Source organism: Anas platyrhynchos, chromosome 1 (genome assembly GCF_047663525.1).
Source record: "Anas platyrhynchos isolate ZD024472 breed Pekin duck chromosome 1, IASCAAS_PekinDuck_T2T, whole genome shotgun sequence".
NCBI classification, from domain to species: domain Eukaryota; kingdom Metazoa; phylum Chordata; class Aves; order Anseriformes; family Anatidae; genus Anas; species Anas platyrhynchos.
Genome location: NC_092587.1, coordinates 85,760,704 through 85,782,461, shown reverse-complemented (window position 1 = coordinate 85,782,461; position 21,758 = coordinate 85,760,704). Strand labels below are relative to the sequence as shown.

The 21,758-nt window shown below is 44.9% G+C and overlaps 1 long non-coding RNA gene across 3 annotated transcripts in view; it reads right to left on the bottom strand.

The window, feature by feature from the left end:
• Positions 1–597: 597 nt before the first annotated feature.
• Positions 598–21,758, bottom strand: part of LOC106016330 (uncharacterized) — a 117,385-nt gene continuing 96,224 nt past the window's right edge. For all 3 annotated transcript variants that reach the window (XR_003494900.3, XR_011812374.1, XR_003494901.3), the window contains 2 exons: positions 2,543–2,653; positions 598–2,451 (listed from right to left, as the gene is read on the bottom strand). This is a non-coding gene — a long non-coding RNA (uncharacterized lncRNA). The remainder of the gene's footprint in view (positions 2,452–2,542; positions 2,654–21,758) is intronic.

Below are 21,758 nucleotides of genomic sequence, written 5' to 3'. Positions count from 1 at the left end.
TGCAGGCTCAGTAACAAACATCCACACATGACATTGGATCACAGCTGCAGATATTCCCAACACTACTCCATGTGAATGCAGGTGGGTGGGACACTCTTGCCCAGCCAGATGCAAACCAGTCATAGACATAGGAATACCTGCCTACCACTGTGAATGACATATATGACCATGAACCATAGCCTCTTTGGTGAAGTTCGAAGGTCTCCCTGGTTCCCAGGATTTGATTCCTTCTCTTCAAGGTCCAGCTCCTTCATCTGCTTGGTGCTCTTCTGCACCTCCAAAAGCTCCGTCCCTCCATCCCTCTGAAGCTCTCTTTGGAGAAGAATAATACAGCATACAGCTGACTGATGGCCTTCCCTTCATACCTGCCACTTGCCCACATGGAAACATTCACATCTAGCTGCCATTGCAGCAGGGTCCAAAAACAAACATTAAAAGGGAAATGAAAGGGACAAAAACTCTGGGGGAAAATCCCTCACTGGGTGCCAGGCAGATGAAATCAACAGCCTAACACCAAGTTTGAACTTGGCCCAGGGTGTTGTTTTGACAAACCAAACAATTAATTAACAACTATCTCCCCAGCAGATCTCTTCTCGCGGCACAGTATGTGAGGAACACACAGACCCATGTAAGGGCTCTATCGCCACCATTACATGCTGCAGAATAGCGTCTAATTAATTATAATGATGGCAAAGATTAGATCCAAATTCCCCTACACAGTGTGTACACAGCCCAAACAGACAAAATAAATCAGAGAGCCATACCCTAATCCACCAGCTTCAGAGGATTAAATAGGTGCATTCTAATCACAGGCTCAGAGCAGTCCCACTCAGTATGCACAGAGCTGCCCCCATATGCGGCCGTCTCTCTGAGAGATCCCAGGAAAGGTATCTCACTTCAGAAAGAAAATCATAATTTAGGCCTTTCCCACCTGCTGTCATCTCCTGGCTTGCTTTCCCTTCCCACGTTTTGGTCTGTGCATCCCAGGCAAACACCAGGGGTAATAATTTATCACTCTTTAAGCCACTCCTGCAATTTCAGATGGGGAAGACATTAGTTTTCATTGCTCTGCTAGCATGCTGCTGAGCTGTGCTCCGTTGCTTAACAGTAGGTGCTCCATTCCAGGGGTGGCAGCATTTCAGACAGAAGGAGGGATTTTTTATTTTTATTTTTGTGATTGAAGTTCTGGAAGTAAAGATGCTTTCTTTTGCACAACTTCATTGACATGAGCTATGTAAGAAAGCTGGGATTCCACTGCTCATAAAGCAAGTCAGTATGTTCTCTGTTCATCAAGGCTGATTTCCAAATTCCAGTGGAAAAAAATAATAACTACGTCTCAGAATGTAAAAAAAAAAAAAAAAAGCCCACAACAACACACATCTTTTCATGCAACAAGGGTAAAAATCATTAATTGTGTCACTAATCATCGGGTTAGCTCCACCCCTGGGGTGGCAGAGGCTGAATCAATCCTATTACACCTACTGTGAAACTGAGCTCTTATGCTAGCTAAGAATAGAATTGGGTGGTCCAGCCCATGAAAAACACTACAATTTGCAGAATGAAAAGCTTAATTAATACACATTTTTCCAAAGGAACAATTTTTTTTAAAAAACACAACCGGAAATACAGTCATTTTTCCAATTCTCCAATCCAAACAACGCCTATTGACGTTCCTTGAAACCAAACATTTTGTTCTGGAATGTTATACTGAATGCTTCAATAGCCCTTTTTCTCGCCTGTGCTAGAATTGATCTTCCATAATGTCTGGCTGCTCTCTGACTTTACCCTGCACCGTTTGGCTCACTCAGAGTAGATTTGCTGCATGCTATTGGAAACGTACTTCAGACAAGCAGACGGGTCCATGAAAAGAGCTGCACGCACAACGCATCCAAACTACACCTCCCATGAGGCACCACAGCTCCATGGGCAGGTGCCACTTGATGTCAAAGAAATGCACAGCAAAATGCTTTGATTCCTTTCAGCAAGTGCAAATGTTTGAACCAACCCGAGTCAAAACATTCTGTTCAGATTCTAACATTTTCAAGCTGTCAAACGTTGCTGTGTTTTGTGATTGTAAAGGAAACGGTGTTTTCCCTTGGAGAATCAATTCCATGGGAAATCTCATGCCTAGGAAGCTGCGGCAGCTAAAAGGCTTGATAGAGGCTCCTCTTCTCTTTCACACAGGGCACATCTTCACTGGAGGGGTAAGTTGCAGGACGCACAGACATGCATGAGGTAGCTTGTTCTCACATGCAGTTGATATGAGTGCCAATAAAATTACAAGAGACCTATGCAGATCTATTTGAGAAGCTTTGTAAGTAAACTGCTAGCTCACACTGATAATCATGAAGCTTACCACTACTGACTTTAATTTAGATAGAGTGGTTACTTTTATCCATCCTGAAATCACGCCTCTGGATGCAACACAGACATGTCCTTCACAGGATGACTCTGTATCCAGTAAATAACAAGAAATAGTATCAAGAACTTCCTAAATGGGTGAGATAAGAACTTCGAGGGGAAGTTTTCTGAGAATACTTACCCCATGCATGGCCTTAAAGAATGGGTGGCAGGATAGGAGGATACTAAAGTAGGATGCAAAGTGAGCATGGATCCTTAGGGCTCCACAGCACACCAGAAAAATTCCATCCACCTCAGGAAAAAAAAAAAAAAAGAAAAGAAACTAAATCCACATGGTCTTGCATCTCTTCCCCTCTCTTTTCGTCTTTCTAAGATAAAAGGTATAATATAACCTTCCATCATTTCATCACAGCCTCATGCTGCGAGCCAATCAATACTTTTTATTATCACCTATTATCACAAAAGCTGTAACACTCTCTGATCCATCAAGTATGGAGCAAGGCCCCATTCCGCTTGGTGCTGTACACGCATGGAACAAAAAGATGGTCTTTGCCTAAAGGAAAAGATAAATATAAGGCAAGAGAGTGGGTGGCTGCAGACAGATGGGGAAGAAGGAAGCAATGAGACCGTACACGCCACCGTAACAGGCAGACCTCTGCACACTGGGTGCTGAACCGTTAGCTTGCTTTGGTCTGGGGTGGGTTATTTTTTTGGGGTGGTAAGGGTGAGGGAATATATGCTGCAGTAAAGATGGGTTTGAGGGTAGAACATGGCAGTGCCTTTGCAGATGGCAGAAGGGAGCAGGAAGAAAAGCAGGAGGATGCTTTCCTGGCAGGTGTGTGACTGGTGGCAGCATGGAGAGGCAGAGCTGGCTGGGCAGGGAGATCGTGATGGGCCTTGATCAAAAGGAAGCTCATTATGTTAGAAAGGGTCTGAGGAAGCCTGAACTGAGCAGAGCGAAGCAGCAGAGGGTAAATTTTACAGCAGTGTCCTCCAAAGTCCTTGTCAAGGTCCGAGCAAAATGTACTATGACACCCAGGGGAAGGGAGGGCTTAGCTGGGCCTGACTATCCCCAAATACTGTTTGGGAATGAAGAGAGATAAGCTGAACATTCAGAGGAGAATCTACTGTTTGTTCCTGAGGGACTGCTTATTTGTTTTTCACCAGGGGCTCCCGTCTTTTCATCAGCCTGAATCAACCCCCTGATCCCAGCCCTAGGTTTCAGGGGAGCTGGCCACGTGGGTCGAGGGCTGGCTATGAGGCTGAGGGCTGGATGTCAGGAGCATGGTCAGACTGGCCTGCAGTGATAGTCAGGGCTTGTGTGCAGACAGCAAGAAACAGCTTCTTCAGTGAGCACACTTAGCAGGGCAAAAAGAGGTGAGGGAGGCTGGTAGCTGACTGAATGGCTGTTAGCTGTCAGTAAGCACCGCTTGCGTCTAACACCGATAATCTTCCCATCAGGGTTGGGAAGGGATTGATGCTGCACAATGTCAGGAGCTGAAAGGTCAGGAAAACTCCAGCAAGCACCCCCTTCTCTGCTGTACTTCATGCAGGGTAGTAATGTTACCTTATCACCTCCAGAGAGCAGAGTGCAGAACTGCCTGGAGTGACAACTAAAAGGAGTGGAGGTCAGCCTGGTCTTGGCTGAGGGTGGCGATGCAGCCACGTGATGAAGTTGCAGCTCAGTCCCACACAACTTGTCTTCTCTCTGTTTCAGTCTGAAGCTGAAGCATGGAGAAACTCAGGAAAAAAGTAAAGCAACAGGCAGAAAAAAAATAAATGAGTAAAGACAGGGCAGGTCTGAGATTTCATGCCAGAGCCTGGGGTGGATGAAGAAACACGGAGCTGGACCTGCAAGCAGATGTGCAGATAACAAGGACACTGGGTGAACCTGGGCACCATGAGCTCAGAAGCGAAGGAGATGAAGTTGAAATCAGGTTGGCAGGGGCTGCGTGGAAGACTGGGACCAAAACACTAGCTGAGAGGTACAGGAGGGTAAGAGGGTGAGGGAAGAGACACTGTACACAAGATATGCTGCAAGAAGAGAAAATGCCTTAATATCAAATTGGGGTAAGGATGGTGAAGAGGCCTTTTCTTCACAAAGGCAACTCGGAACAGGTAGTTCTTATCATGCTCTGTCCTTTCCACCTCTGAAAGGCATGCAGCAAACAAAACCAGGACCAAACCCATGGCACAGAGGATTGTATTCTGAAATCTGAAATGCACTTTAAACAGCAGCTTTCTCAGAGCTTTTTCCTGGAGTGAGCAGAAAAGCATTTGCTCTGCCTTCTTGTTAATTCTTTCCCTTTCCCTCTACTTTTTTTTTTTTTCTTTTCCTTTTTTTTTCCCTTTGTGAGGGAACACTGAAACCAGAAGGATCTCTGCGACACCAGGCCTGACCAAGCGTGGGGCAGAATCTGCTCATTCCAATTATCTGCCAGCCTAATCATAAAAACATCACGGTGCACGCTCCATATGTCATTTTTATTGAATTCATTCAGGAGTTTCTCGATTAATCTTTTATTATTCCTTTTCAAATCCCAAGGTTCCCATAACAGGGGCTGATCAGCTAAAGCAATTCTTGCACAGGCTGGAAACAGTGAGAATTATCTTGGCTCTCGCATCCTTCTGTCATGTCACCAAAATTCCCTCTGGACTCTTCTTTGAGCACCTCCTGCCTGAAAAAGACCCTGGGCCCCCAGTGCCTCTTAGCCCCTTGGCCCTCATCCATCCAAGCAGGAGAATCTGACACACCCCGAGGGCCAGTGGTTATGTACAGTCTGAAGAGGACCCTACCCTGAAGGGGGAGAAATGAACACTCTCACTCTGAATACCCCTGAAAACGAGAGGTCCACTCTCATGCTACCAGTTCCTGTGCAGCAGCCTGTCATAGTCCTCTTGTCCCATACAAAACTTGCATCATCTATTCCACCTCAATAAAAAAAGGCAACAAAGGAGTTTTACATCCCACTTGTAGACACCTGTGTCGTTCCCTTCAACTGTGCAGGATGAGACCAAAAGGTACTGAGAGCTTCCCCAAGGAGCAGTGTTGCTGGGGAAAAATTTACTACTGGGAGAATAGTAACTAACCATTTATTATCTCTGGGGTAGGGTATTCCTGTCCCAGTAACTTGTTTGGCATCTTCATCACCACCTCATTAAAGCTTCAGCTCATTAATTAAATATTTAATACATTAAATGAGGTTCCTTCTGTACTGAGGAGCTGAGATCTTGTTGCTGGTATGCGTGATGCTGTGTATCCTCCTGGGAGGCTCCAATTTGCCATACTAATTGCACAGAGACTCTTCAAAAAGCCCTGCACTGAGTCTTTGGCTGCTAAGCAAATTGTACATTCTGCCTCAGCAGGAAAGGAGCCTGAGCTGGCAAAAGGCACAGAACAGCAACTTACCCTTCTTCATGGCCCCTGGCAGTCTGGAGAGCTCACCCATCTGACAGGACGCAGAGCAAGGCAGCAACTCCAAGACAGAAAATAACCTTCAGTCCTCATCTACACTGGCACGCAGGGCAAGATGCAGCAGCCCACAGCTTTGCTAAATCAAGCACAAGGCTTGCTAATTCAGGCTGTTAGGCAGGAACCTGTTAAGCTTTCTATTAGCGTTTTTAAAAGGTCCTGCTACCATCCTAAACATTTCTGTTACCTTGGTTATGTTTCAGCTCAGCTGGCAGCTGACTGAATGCAGCAAAGATGGACAGAAGCCTCTGGTAAGAGTTCCACAAAGGGGAGTGTGAAAATAGGAAAGGGGGCAGGAATCTCCCAAAGCAGATGGGCTACTAGTGGAAAAGAGATTTAGACCAGCTGTAAAAAAACATATTGCTGCCCTACTTTGCCCTCATATACACTTTCTTGCCCCCAGCCTGCTGTCTACTTCCACCTCTGTCGTTATGGTGAGAAATCAACTATTCACGTGGCCAAGCTGTGATAGAGAGGGCTGATGTCTCTGGCAAGAGAGGGCAGAAAAGCTAATTATTTTTGTAAACCTTTGTTCGGCCCCTTCCCTTGCGTCTCTCTCACAAACCAAGCCCTGATCACACCTATATGGAAAAATTAACAGCCTTCTTTCTACTGGTATCCACATAAAGCTATAAAGATCCAAGTTCCTCATGGAAACTGCAATACCACAAACATGGTTTACCTTGTAGACCCTTTTCCTGCATTGATTGAGGGATGTATCGTTCCTATACCGTATGAACAGCACCACGTTGGTATTCTGTTAGAAATCTAAGTAGCTATACTGAAATGTCTATGAAAAGTAGAGATTGAGACCCCAGGCCTCCAGCATCAGAAATGTGGATTTTGCAAGATAAAGAAATCCTCAGTGAACAGGTCATGAAAGGATCTGAAAGGAGCTTGGCTCTCCATGGGAAAAGATGGCACCTACATGTGTGAGATTTTTAAGGGCAATATCTGGCTATGAAGGTTAGGTAAGGAACATAGCAAGAAGGAGCTTAAAAGGGTTATTGGGCTTGAGTTTTCAGGTGGGCTGGCTTCCCAGCAAGATGAAAATGTAACTGGATTATGGCTATTCTCTGGGAAGGAGAAAGGGATGGAGAAGGAATGGCAGAGAGAACGCAGTAACTGGCTGAAGCAGTGAATACTGATAAAGAAACAAGGAGGCATAATATTGTCTGTGTCAGATCGGGCCACTTTGTAAAGAACAAAATCAGGCTGTTGGGACAGGACTGGCAAAGCACAGAGCCAATGGTACAAGAGTTTTCCTCCCTCCAACTACCTGTAGCCTCAGAACTTGTCTTGGCTGCAAGGCACATGCCCCAGACTAATTATTCTGCCCCTGCTCTTCAATCACCTTTTCCAAGCTGACATCAATCCAGCTATATTATCTCTGTCTTTTGTCCCCCATTGATGAGGGGGGCTGAACTAGATGGAGGAGAGAAAAATATCACAGGACGTAGGTTCCTGGGCAGTCCTCCCCAGATCACCCAAAGAGGATCAACTTCCTGGTGCAGAGAGGGCATGCATTTTGGGGCAGGAGACTCTCACTAGCTTCTTTCTGCCCTGTCACATTTTTCATTTCTTTTTTTTTTTTATATTCTTCTTTTTAACGTTGCAGTAAGAAAAGGAAAGGTAGCTCTATAAAAATAAAAAAAGCTGAGAAATGGGGAGAACATTAAAAACTGCTGGAGCGTTTGGGTAAAGAGAGAGAAGCGATTGTCCTTTGAGAATGGGAAGGCAGCGAGTGGAACACCCGTCGGAGAGACTGCCTGCGGCAGCAGAGGGCTGCTCTCCCTTGGGGTGAGATGTAAAAGGGGTGCTGTCGTGTCCCTTCTGGACACCAGAAAGGAAGCAGAGTGCTTGGGCACTGGGGAAGAACCACAACAATAGATACAGTGGTTGAAGACATTCCTGCACAGCTAATAAAGCACCTCCACGGGGTTAGGTACCCTGTGGTCCTTCATAAATAATGTTTAGTACACTGACACTATACAACACTTGAAGGGCTATTCGGTCACGGGTAAGGACCATTAGTTACAAATGTAGGAAGTAAATCACATAGATGACACAGGCCTCATCCAAGGTCACGTTGCAGATCAGTGATGAAATCAGGGATCCAGCCCAAGTCTGCTGACATTTGATCTCCTGCTCTGTGCATGGGAACAGGGAATGGAAAATACAGAGTCTCAGGAAGCACACAGCCTCTCACTAAACCCAAGTCCCAGGTACAGACAGCCCTATTGAAGCCAATACTATTACACTGTTCTGTTATGTTTTGTACAACTGAAAAGGAGTTGTGAGGAAAAAAGTCCTTCCTTAGCCCAAAAACCAAGCTGGGGGAGAAAAAGGCCTATTGATGGGGATAGGACTGGATAAAGGAAAGTTTACTCACATGAACCTTTGTAGGTGCTAACAAACGTCCATTAGTCTTCACAGTCCTCAGTTTGGCCCCTTCTACAGCACTAAATTCAACTGAAACTATGCACACTTCAAAAATCTACGATGTCCAGCCGAACATCTTTCTCCAGTTACTTCAGAGAACATCATCTCCCATGACAGTCTAAGATTAATTTTCTTTGCAGAGAACATTTTTCTGTTAATTATTTTAGAAGGAACCATTCTGATGCCACAGATCTTTCTCAAGTAAAACTCCTGGTGTAGGAGAGTCTAAATACATAGTCACATATAGGCCCAATGGGTATGTCATGGACATGAATAGCAAGGTCAGCTGTAGTGGGCTTTGGAGCAAGGTCTGGGTGTCTGGAATCACAGAATGAGATGTGTCTGAAGGCAGTGGCTAAATAACCCCATTACATGGAAATGACCACGTACCTAGATTTCTATTTGTCAAAGCCACTGTGATATGTACTGTCCAAAGCAATGGATTACTGGGGAAGGGGAGGTGAGGGTTTGCCCAAAACCATGTACATTTTTTTCCCTGCTAGCTCTAAAAAAAAATAAATAGATGAGGTTTACAGCTCTTACCACTTTGGATTGACACATTCTATTTGCCTGGATCTAATATTTCTCATGCCCTTGCTGCTGATACTACTGCTGTGCACTAAAGCTGTAATAAGTTAGGTAAATCCCAGACTACTCTTAAACAAACACAAGCTCTGGGTTACGAGCATTTCATTCTCAGCCCTTTTTGGGGCAGAGAGGCAGGAAGGGAGTTTTCTTTGTTCCAGATCTTCTTTTCTGTAACACTGAGCTGCTTTGAAAGACTCTCCTCATCTGTTTTTATAGTCCAATTAACAATTCCATCTCTCTATGCCCCCTCTTCCCCAAAGATTCTTCTTTTTAAGGCTGTTTTCTCCTAAAGAACAGGAGGCAAAATTTTCTCAAGGCATAACCCAATGAACTGACACTAGTGGAGAATTTAGTTGTACAGGATTTTAAGCCCATTAGATACCCAGCTCAAAGCCTTGGCTGGAGTGAAAAGCTATGCAGTCAGTGCCTGGGCTGAAATGACAGCCATGATACTTTCACATCAACAGTCCGCACTCAGCAATTTATTGCGTTTGGATGCAATTGCTGGCAATGACTTAACTGCCAGCATGGACACGACAAATCACTTTCAGCATCATGTCAGCCTTCTGTGATTAAATTGTGTATCTTAGATGGCCTGGTCTCATGGGATTGGGATATAAGGACAGACAAAGCCAACCATGGGTGTTGCCAGGATCACGTTCAGGAGAAAAATGGACAGGGCACAGCTCTGCACAGCCACAACCAGTCTTGTGGCCCATGACTTAGAGCATGATGTCGGGCAGACTCAATGAAGGGGAACAGACCTGTCTGAGCCCTCTCCTTCAGCCCATGCAGGAAATTCACTCCTGAATGTTACAAGAGAGATTATCTGTTTAGTCTGAGTTGAGGGTGTGCTGCCCTTTAATTTAAGGCAGTTCGGAACAAGAAAACCTGGGGAGGTGGAGGTTAAAGCCAGAAGCAGGGAGTTAGTGGGGAGTGCATTCTTGTGCCTATGGGTCTGGACCAGGTGGGATCAGGAGGGAGAATGAGGAGAAACTGCCAGCTGAACGTGGAGACAGGCTCCAGGGACTCTGGCTTTCCTGCTCAGAGAATGAGAGCGAGGAGGGGTAGGAAACTCTTGCTGAGTGTGGACCAGGGCTCTGTCACGAGAAGAAAGATTAACTTACAACTCAGGGACTGACTGTAATGGCAGCAGCCAGTTCAATCAAGTCACTTCCAACACACAGTAACAGTATTTATCAAGTGCTTACAGGCTACCCTGAATCATCGTACCTAAATGCTTTCTGCAGATGGTGGCAGATCACCACGGTTAGCCCTATGCTATTTTGCCCAATGTACCTTCCGCAGTACATTAGCTATCCCCCTGTACAGATGCCTAAAGGGAAGGCAAAGCTGTGTGAAACTGCTAGAAAACACACTCTGCAACAGAAGGCTGGTTCAAACAAGTCTGGACTTCCCTTTTGTGTCCATAGACACCTGCTGCAATGGGCCATCCATGCAACATCTTGCAAATCCAGAGTAAAACATGCTTTGCAAATAAACAGAACTTGTAAATTAATGAAAGATCAAGCAAAGATGGTGGAAGTAGGTTAGATTGCCAAAAGTAATCCCCCCCTTCTTTGCACAGACAGGATGTAGCTAAAGAAAGACAGAGGCTAATTCTCATCTCAGTTACCCAGACACAAGCCTAAAGGCTGTCCACAGTCCTTCAGAAGGGCATTGGTATGAATGCAACAAAGACCTATCCAAAAGCTACTAGAAGGGAAACTAACTTCTACTCTTTAAATACTCCAAACCTCAAAGAATAGTTGCAGCAAAAGCAGAAGCATGGTCTCAGGTAGACAACACAGAATTCTTGTATCAAACCTGCCCTTAGCAGTATCTCTAACAGCGCGTGTTAAACTAAGAAGATCTGTGCCACAACATTTCCCATAGTTTGCCCAGCAGTTTTTTGCCCCTTCTGCTAAAAATTATAAATCCCCCCCAATCCTCTTCATTTCATTTTCATTGTGTATACTATGAGCATTTATCCCAAGGTGAGTGAAGGTGTGAGACAGACAAGACCTCTACAAATAGCTGGGTTACTCAAAGATGCTGCTGTCTGCAGGACGTGCAGAGCTGGAGAACCCGCAGGAGAAGTTGCCATGTTCTCAGACCTGCCAGTAAAACGGCTTGTGCGATCATTCCCTAACACATGGCAGTTGAAACAAGGCAGATTAGAGCTGAGTGGGATCATTTTGATGGGCACTGCTTTGGCACGCTGCTCGCACTAACATCTGTGTGGCATGGCTGGCTGTAAAGGGTAAGCAACCTCTTCCACAGCTCCAGCTGGATCCAGAAAAGGACATGCACTCTCAATCAGACTAGGACTAATCTTCTTATTTCTAAAAAGAATCAGAGGCATCCTTTTGGCTTAATCCCTTCATCTTTCTAGCTACTTTTCTGTCTCCCAGGACATGCTGCTGCCAGTTGTCTGAGGAATGGTGATGCACTCCTGCAGCACAGGGGCAGGCTTACAGGAAAAGCCTCCAGATCGCCTGTCACAGTGCTGAAAGGCACAGAAGCTGCACAGAGAAATCCCATTCTGTCTTCCCCTACAGAGGTTATGGGGGCTTGAGTCAGCTGTTTAAACACAGTCATTGAGAGCCATGGGACAACATCCAGATGAACAGAAGCTATTGCTCTAGAAGGGCACAGGTGCCCTACAGGTCTTTGGTAGTCCACCAGCCTCACAAAGCTGTCTCAGACACCCTAGAACATCCCAAGCAGCACAGAGCTCTAAGCAGGGGAGCAGTGATTACACTTTCCTAGGCAGAGACCTAGCACAACTGTAGTCAAACAGAAGAGAGAAGGCCATACAGCTTCATCCTCTACAGCTGGTGCTGCACAAGGCTCTGCTGAAGGCCCTGAAACATGGGCAGCTAGGCAAACCAGGCAAGGACAGAGCCACTGCATCACTACTGATACTATGCAATCATCTCTGATGATTACTTTCTATGAGTGCAATGGGAGAAAATTATTTCAGATCTTACCCCAGCAGATGACATCACCTTTTCTAGCTGTGAGGCCTTAATTTGATTGCCAAGAAAGAAAAATCAACCCTAATTTCACTCCTCCTTGTTCCGCCAGTTATTCATTCTCTCTCCCAAAGGACAATGACTTACCAATGCCTTCTTCACGCTCACCCAACCAGAGGCAGGGAATAAGGAGGCCAATGCCACGTGAGGGGATCTGACCAATCTTCCTTCACCATGGTGATACCAAATGACAAATATACTTAGGAAATCCAATTAGTGGAGAAGCCACAGGTTGCAATTTGTTCATAAGCACCTCTCAGTGAACATGTTAGCAAATACACATGTAAAATTAAAGTTTGTTCAAGAGCAGATAAACAAGCTGCATTGATTAGACAGTCAGCTGTTAAAAGTTTGCTTGTCTCTCCCAGATTAGTCAAACAAGAGGATAGATAGACAAGCAGATAGGCTGACAGACAAACAGATAGATAAAATTGTTCCTGCAAACCTGAAGGTTGCATTTTCAGGGAGGCGGTTTGGGTGAAATCAATAAACCAATTTCTGGAAGCTGGAGTGCTGCTAGTAATTAGAAAAAGGCCTCTGCAGCCACCCCATGCTCAGCTGTGAGATCTCCCTTCATGGGTTTCAATGAGAGTGAAATTGAGTGACTTCAATAATTTCATGCCGGGTTATGGGAGGGAGGTGAGGAAGGGTGAGTTCCCAACCATCTAATAGGTCTCTAACAGCTCGATAATTGGCCCATCCCGTGGGTGATTAAGGATGAAAATAACTAATTTCCGCTCATCTTACAGACTAATCAGATCACCTCACCCCTATCATTTTCTCCTCTATTTAAAGAGACAGTCTCTTTCTTTCTGGCATCAAAAGCTAGCAGGATGCAATCATTTAAGTTAGTAAGGAAGCTAGTTCAGACCAGGCTGGAGTTAGTGCGTTTAAGATACCAGCTCTTCGATTGGTTGCTCTGTAATAAGCCTTTTCGCTTCTGATTTCTGCTGCAGTGCTCCAGCCTCCTCACTTGCAGCATATGAATTCTGTTTCACGTACTGAGAGCTGCACACTGCAGAACGGGAGGCATGGGCTCAGACCTGAACCCATATCTGGGTGTCACGATGCTTGGGAATCCTCCTTGCTCTTGACTCTTCCTTGTCAGAAAGGCCATCCTTCAGCACTGTTGCTGTCCTACTCTTTCTGCATGCAGTAAGTTAGATATGAGCACCAAAGAAGTACTGAGGTTCTTCTTCACTAGAAAGATTTGGGCCTTCTTTTACCAGAGACCTTCATAGCTCTTGGGAAGGCCTCATGGAGACCTCAGAAAAGCACAAGCAGCTCCCTCAAGCACACACACCTCTTCCCCAGTGGGAAGCCTGCAGTATGCTGTGTTGGTGAGCCCACAGATTTCAGTCTCCAAGCCCCTCTGCAGGGTGCCCTGGAACAGTCCAATCTGGAGGTTTCAGCAGGGGGTAACCCAAGCCACTAATCAAGAGGGAAGCAAGATTTTTTCTTGCTGAAGAAAAGAGAAAGTTTGCCAGAGAGAAGAAAAAATCTAGTTGTTAGATTCCTCTTCTTTTGCAGGCACATCTTTCATCACTCCTGCTATGGAACCAGAATTTCAAACTCTTCCCAGCAACAAGCCACTGATGCACACGGAGCTCTACACACGTTTGTGAGAGATAAACAAGGTTGTAGGTACGACAAGACAAAACTTCCTACCCTTCATCCCACCCTCATCAAAAGCACAGCTGTGCTCAGGACATAATCCCATAGCAGAAATACTGCTGCTCTGCAATGCTGGATTTTTCAATCAGGAGCAGGCCTGGAAGTTAATGGCAAACATGCCCATGCAAGAACATCTCCCGCTGTCCTGAACTTCAGTCTGGGCTCCTGTGTGTTTACTACCACCCTCAGACAGCCCATCAGCACAGATGATGGTACACGAGCCAGGGGCTGAAGGCTGGATTCAGCTTTGCCAAGGCTGTTGTGCCCATGACAGTGTGCGAGAACATTTGTGGGTGCCCTCCGGGCAATTGTTTCAGGGATGCAGGGAACCACAGATACATGGCTGTGGAGCTGCCACCACCTGAATGAGGGAGAAACACGTGGATGAGGTTTTAAGCTTCTCATCTGAATCACATGGCAAAAGCACACCTCAAATCTACAGATCTGACAGAGGAAATCTCTCCTGCTCCTCCCAAGGGCTCCTGTGTCTCAGAGGCAGTGGAAAGGCCACTGCTGTTAATTATTTCACTGCTGCTTGATAACAGAGGAAAACAAAAGCACCATGTCAAGAGCTACAACATGGATTTCACCTTGGCACCTCAGCGTGGCATTTGTAGCCCACAGGGGGAGCTTGGCAAAGTGTTTCCATTTTTATTTCCTTTTGGTTGTGCGTCCTGCCTGCAGCATTCACGTGAGCTTGAAAGAAGACCACAGGCAGGCTGGGGCCTCTTGAATTAGCCACAGGGTTATTTCACCCTTCACAAACTAAGGCAAATTGAGCAAATTATTAATAACAAATATTTCACTCAATGAAATTTGAATCTTTTTTTCTGCTCTGTCCCAGTTTGTAGAATATCCTTGTGCAAACGGCAATTTCATTGAATCCACGTTATTGGAATTTATATTAGAAATATCCACATTTGATCATATGTTTTGGTGGTGGAGTAGCCCCAAATATTCAGTTTGTGAGCTGCAGTGCATAGTCCCAACTGGCCAGGTTTGTCACTTGGTAACTTCCTATTTATCCACTGGATGGGCTGATCAGCATTTCCAGTGAAAACCTACTTGTGAGGTTTCCAAATAAATTTGCTCAGTTGCAAGTTCTTCCTGTGAGTCCTCAGGTTAAGTGACTTAGCAATTCACTGTTGGGTGCTTCTTTCCATAAGTGATACCTAACACCCCTTGTGTTCTCAAACAGCACATAGGAAGAAGGGTCTAGAGAAAGGGAAAGAAACTACGTGCTGAACGAGTCCATTTTGTACGCTGGAGGAGAAAATTGAACATTATTATTATTATTTTAATAGCTTGCCAGACACCAGGGTGGAGTCAGCAGCAAGACAAGAAATGCAGGGAATCTCACGTTCTTTCAGGTTTTCTTGCAAATAACTCACACAGCTCCAGTCCTCTGTTAACACTTAGTATGTGATCAGAATTGTTCCTCATGCACAAAAAGCTTTTCTAGGAAGTCTTGTCATAGCAGGGTCTTCAGTGTATGCACAGAGACACACGCGGATGTGCCCTGTTGAATAAAGGCAGAGTGATGAATCGAGGCCTTCATTACTAATGTATGCATGTGTGCACAACACACACACACATGCAGGATGCATGGCTCTGTCCCTCCTGCTCTGCTACATCCTCCCATGGGAGTCATCACTGCAGCTGGGCTTGCATCCCTTCTCCAGCACAACACACCACATTCACTTACAGAATTGATTTGCCCTGAAAACCACTTCTCTCACATTTCTAAATCTCTTGGCGTAAAACCTGTTATTCTCTTGACATTAGGCTATTCAATACCTGTCACTTCCCCCCCTCAGAAAAAATTGACTTCCGAGTGACATTATATGATAAGCAGTTATATACTGAGACTTCTAACCAGATGGAGCCTTTCCATCACTGGAGACAACACGGAGCACGTGGGATAAATGCTCCCTGTCGCATAGTCCCTCTGCTCACTGCCTCACAGAAGGAGCTGCTCCTGCCTTGCAAAGCCCTGGCGTTTGAACTGGCTTCACAGTTTTTAGGAACAGTGGACATCTGTGACAGTCCCACTCTTGGAAAGGCTGGTGCCCTCTAGGGCATACTCACAGCCAGACTCAAAACCTCTTGCTTCTGATAATAACCCAGGGCATATGCTGCTGTGGTTTCTCTCACCGTTCCTGTTTCTTTTCATTGCTACTCTCAGACAATTACACTGTGGACCAGCTTGCTGGGAAGAAGACCTCTCTGTGACAGTGTACAGCTGGATTGACCTCTTCCATCCTTTTGCAGCAGTCTCTATGCAGGTTACACGTCTGGATTCTTCCCTGCCAACGTTCCCATGCAGAGGCATACTCCATTCCTAGGTAAAGGCAGCACTCTCACACCCTTTCTCTCTTGCTAGCACCTTCCAGAATGGATGGTAGGGAGCTGCCTGTAGATGTGGGCAGCTTGATTGGACAGCAAAACCAAACAAACAACGGTTTTCTTCACAGAAATAAAACAAACGTCTTATAAAACCTTTCCCATGTAAACATACATTTCAGAGCCTGTTTCAGGATACCCATTCTCTTTTTTTTTCCCCCTCTTCTGTCCCATTTTATCAATTTATTTGATATTGATCAAGTTATTATATTAACATCAATGCATTTCAACCAATATTGTTGGACATAAATCTGTCTCTGCATCCTTTGGGGATGAAGCAAGATCCTTCAGACTGTTCCCAACCTGGAAATGCATCCATGGTGTATCTCACACTGAGGAAACCCTCACCTCTTTCCAAACAAAGGAGAAGTCAATAATTCAACACAACAGAAAAACGCAGGTACCTCCAGACTGCAAAGCAATACAGAGCCATGCAGCACACAAGTCTGGACTGGAAGCAAAGCAGAGTTAACACTTCTCTGAGAGTGAACATCAGAGAGATGTTGGCTACAGCCAAGATGTTAGGACTCAAACCTGAGTTTTCTGGTTAGTAGGTACAAGAGGTCCCATGATGTCACTCATGCTTTGAAGCTGGTTGTAGGCACTTCTGTCAGCCTGCTGCCCTGTCCTGCAGTGCCAGGCTGGAGCACTTGTATTTAGAAGTCACCTCAGCCACGCCAGATCTCCCACACCATCTCGTGTTTTCACAGGAGTTACAGCACCCCTCAGATTCCTGATGGCCAATAATAACTATTAGTATTATAATACTGCACAAAACAAGGAAAACGAACTCATACTTTCAGCATCTTAAAGTAGAGTTTTCTGGGTTGTAAAAACAGCCCACCCAGCCAGTCGTTTGTCACGGAGCTTAGTTCTGCCATAAAATACTAATCAGCCTGAACAGTCACGTCCCCCCTGCGCCATATCTTTTTATGAGCACATTAACACGGTCGTTAGGGAGAGGGGACTCATATGGACACAAACACGCGCTGCCATCATTTATTTCCCCCTCAAACTCCATCCCCAGTGACTCTAATTCATTTGCAGGAGGCAGTTTTCCTTCCCCTCCACTGAGGTGGTTCCTTGTTCCCCCTGCTCCAGGCATGGGTTGCCCATCCCACCACGCCGTGGTGTCACCATGTTGCATCGTTCGTCCCCACACACACACAGACATCACAGGAACAGGTAGAGCCATCTCCTCCAAAAGCACAACTCATGTGCTATCTGAAATCTCTACAAGGAGTCACGTCATCCCAACTAAACGTAGGAAGGTGGATCGCTAGACATGGCTACCTTTTGTACGGAGTACAGGCCTGGCAAAGATAGGATGCCTCTGTATGTGATAAAAATGATGCCTCTGTATGTGATAAAAAGATAGAGCTGGGAAGAAAGTTTGGTAATTCAGATGCAATGATACAGGTCACTGCCACTCAAGCTAGGAGAGAACTAAAGTCAAATTCAGCAGTAGAAAGCCGAGCTCTAGAGGGCACCTTCATACACCCAGGTAGCGTGATGCAGAGTAAGGAAACAGAGCAAAGAACACAAAAATATTTGTCGTGTGGGCAAACCCCCCGAGTGCCAAGGGAGACAGGGACCACCACACCTGCATTCATGGCATCCATGACAAAAGCACTGCAAACAGACCCTGGGTGTTACTGCATCCTGCTTGCTCAGTCCTCTTCTTACCAGAGCTAGCAGCATCCACTTGGGCGAAACAAGAACAAGGCAGTAGTAGCTTTAGTGCAAATGATTTCCTTTTTCCTAATTCTTTCTTTTTTCCCCATCAGTGAATCGTCCCCTCCTTCCATCTCCTATTCACTCTCTATCTCACTGTATGCAAACCGCAATCCCTCTTTTCTTCTTTCTGCTTTATTTTCCTGAACACTCATTAACTACTCACAAAGGACCGTGCCTGGCGGATCGGAGCTGCAATTATCTCCTGGTTCTGACCCGTGTTCAACGGTCAGAGATTAGCATCAGCAATAATAATGGAGTGCGAGATGCAGGCAGCTGCATGCTGGGGATTTGACAAGTATCCAGGCTGCTGGAGCCAGTGCGAGGGGAAGGGAACCCACGCAGGGGGCTGTGTCCTCGGGAAGGTGGACAGTTTTGTGATGTCGGGGGAAATTCCAACACATCCCTCACGCCTGGGGTGGGAAAGCCACAGGTCATCTTGCCCTCCCATACTCCAGGCTTAAATCCTGCTTCTGCTTCCACTTATTCTGGTGTGCCCAGGAACCAAAGGCAGGCTGGATATCTTCCCTGCTGCAATTACCCTCTGACTTTTTCAAACTTCACACATTTTATTCATTTGCAACATGCAGAAAACACCTGGAAAACAGATCACTAAGTCGTGCACATTAGCACAGAAATACCTCCTAGAGTACTAAAATAAACAGTCCTGCCTTCTTCCACCCCCCAAAAAGGATGGGGAAAATATTAATCTGATTCTTCTACAGTGCCTCCCACTGGGGTCCCAGTGCACTTTCAATTCTTTCTGTCCACCCACTCATCTGTTTAAGACATCCATCTATCTCCCCTGTCCCAGCGCACCATACTGCAATTAAAATTCCATAGCAGGCTCAGTGTGGGTTTCCTTCCCATTTCTCTTAGTTTTTCAGTGGCTTTGTTTGCTAAATCGTATGGTTTTGTTTGTATATGGGTTTATGATTTCTTGTTTTCACTTACTGCAAGCAGACTGCCAAACAGGCAAGTCCTGTAATATGCTTGGGAAAATGGTCGATCTTTGGCTCAGTCTATCTCCTCTATCTATCAACACGATTAGGGCTGTCTCTGTCACATCCTTAGCTGACCCTTTGTCAAAACAAGTCCAGGGTGTCAAAACTTCTCATGCAATGTTAAAATTTATCAGTTAATGTCTTCTGGATACTACACTATTTTTTCTTCAATGGGGAATTTGCGTACAAGATTCCTGAGTTCAGGGACATATGAATTCAAGACAAAACTTCATTTGTTTATCTATTTGAGAATGGCATTCTAAGTTTAGCTGACAGACAGGAAAAAAAAACAAAAACAAACAACAATAGATGTAGGTACAGCTGTTAAAAGCCTGGCTCTGGACTTTGTTAATTCCCATTTCCACTTAAGGCAATTGATTCGGTCCTGACCTTACTTGAAATATCCAGTCTTCTAGAAAACTGGAACAGAATTTTCATCAGAGCAATCTTTTTCAAGAGACGACTTCAAATTCATCCTGCTCCTGGTTAGTTTAGAAATAACATAAGAATAAACCCTACCAGAGCACATCAGTGCTTTCTGAATCTGCTATCTGCTGACACCTGGACATTTGGAAGTGCAGTGATAATGAAAAGAAAAAAAAAAAAGTTAATTTAAACTTTCTGAACCTCAAAACCTATTCAGTTTAAAACTTGGAAGGAGTTCAGATTCGATTTGTATTCTAGATGACTGAGCCCGTTCATCCTAAAAATACCCCTAAAAATATTTTACAGTTATAAGACATCCAAAAATAATGCAACAAAAATGCTCAGAAACAATTGCTTGGATTAGTCAAATGTATGCAATTCAAGTGGCCTCATACCCTCTATTTGATAATTAGAGCAATGTGCAAAAAATTTCTTCTTTACCAACACAAGAACTTTCAGCAATTAAAGCTCTGTAGGCAAGTATTTACACCAGGAGCTCCTACCTGCTTGCTGTCATTAAGAAAGCAGCAATATTGTGAGTTTGCTGACCAATCACTACTGCAGACTGACAGAAAACAGAAAGTGCTATAGGAAAGTGCAGAAGGAAACAAAAAAAGGCGAAGTAGCAGCATTCCACATTTCTAAACACACAGAATATGAGTTGAACAGTGTCAAATTCATGATCAATTCCAACCTGCCAATTTCAAAAGCAAAACAGGTTCAAGGAGATTTGTAGCAACATCCACAGCTTTCTGCCTGGAGGACACACATTGCAGGCCAACAGACAGAAGCAGCAAGATACATTTCATCATGCAAACTCTTTTTAGTTACTGTAGCGAAATTATTTATTGATCTTTTATTGCCCCCTTAGAAATGAGTGAATAAATGACCATCTCTCCTCTTGTCCTTACTCCTCAGAAGATCACCAGATTTTGTCACTGAATGGGCCAGGGAGATAACCCGAGGCCTTCACAAATATGCAACTTTCTATTTATATTAAGTCCAAGACACGCTGCTAGCGCTGAGTGGAAGCCTGCACTCCCACGCATTAGTTATTCCCATTTGGTATGCGAACAGAGAACACTGCTTTGCAGGGCTGTCGATCCAGCATGAAGCTTACTTTGGAAAATTGTTTTTAAAGAAGAGAATGTCTGCATGGGGGGAGGGAGGAAAGTGGGGGGAATTAAATCCCCTGGTACTTTCGTTCATTATTTAAAGCAACTGTTATTTTCTCTCTCACTTTGGCTTTTGAGTTGGATATCCAAGAGACAAGATTTCTTCTACTAGGCACCACTGGGGGAAACAGAATGTGCGATCAGAGTTTCAGAGAACTTCTTTCCAGCATTTCAGGCAGGAAGCAGGTCCAGAGGAGATGGAACAAGCTGCAACAGGGAATCTGAAAAGACTTTGAAATGCTGCTCTGATCTCTGCTGGTTCAAACCTCACACGAGCCACTGCTTCAGGTGCCTATGCATCGCATCGAACACTACCAAATACAAAATACAACGAAGGAAAAGCTAGGGAGTGTGATATGTTAATGACAGGGAATTTATCGGGGCACATCCTGTCAAATGCCAAGAACCCTCTCAGGCAGTCACTGTAACGAGCATCCTACCAGCACACTCAGCTCCCCACATCTCTGACATGGCCTTCTTTCGGTTCATCAGTGACTGCCCTGCCCAGGTCAGGACTCACCAGGCTGTGAAGTAGAAACACTGCAGAAGCCACTTCTGACAGTTTCAGGAAGAAGCTGATGGATACAAGCAACCCTGCTCCTCAGAGATCTTCAGGTGGTGCTGGGTCGGTAACTCTCCTCACTGACAGGCACAGACTGGGCTCAGATCTGAACCAAGGGCTTCAGAGTCAGCCCCGATGATACTTGGGTGCACTGTCTTAATTGGACTTTACAGCTGGTCCTGTCCCCGTAATGAACCAAACTGGTACCCATATCCAGACATAATTCAAGGCTAAGATCCAGTTTAAGTTTTATTGCTATTGCTATTTATTGCTATTGCTATTTATTGCTATTCTTTTTAGACCAGCAATTACACAGGGATAACTCAGGCACCACAGAAAAGGCCATCAGATAAATGCAGACTGCATAACCCTGTATGCCTTGAAGAGACAGGGGAAAAACAGTATATCATGGGATTTCAGGTCGGGAGTACTGCCATCAGAAAGCTGGAGGGAAGAACATTATTAATGAAGCACTTTCATTGAGCTACTTCGTAACTTTGGATGAGGTAAGCAGAGTCTGGAGGATATGTTAACTCCATGCACACACAGAATAGGCAAGCCTTGTGGCTGTTAATGGCTTTGTTAAATCATTTCTCTTAGTGAGTCTGTCTGTAATAAAGGATTGCTGCAACTTCCCTAATTTTTTAAGCTACTTTGAATCTTACATATGAAAAGTATTAAGTGCTGGCAATAGGTCTTTAAAATTAAGGTACTAAAAAGGTCAAAGTCATCAGCTTACTTTTTGTAATGAGGATTGAGCAACACTGGGATCTGAGGGTGCCTGATTAGTTGGACACTACCATTTTCTTATAGTCAAAGAAAGTTAGAACAGACAACATATTTTCTCTCCCAAATGTTTGTGGATGCATTAAGTTAATT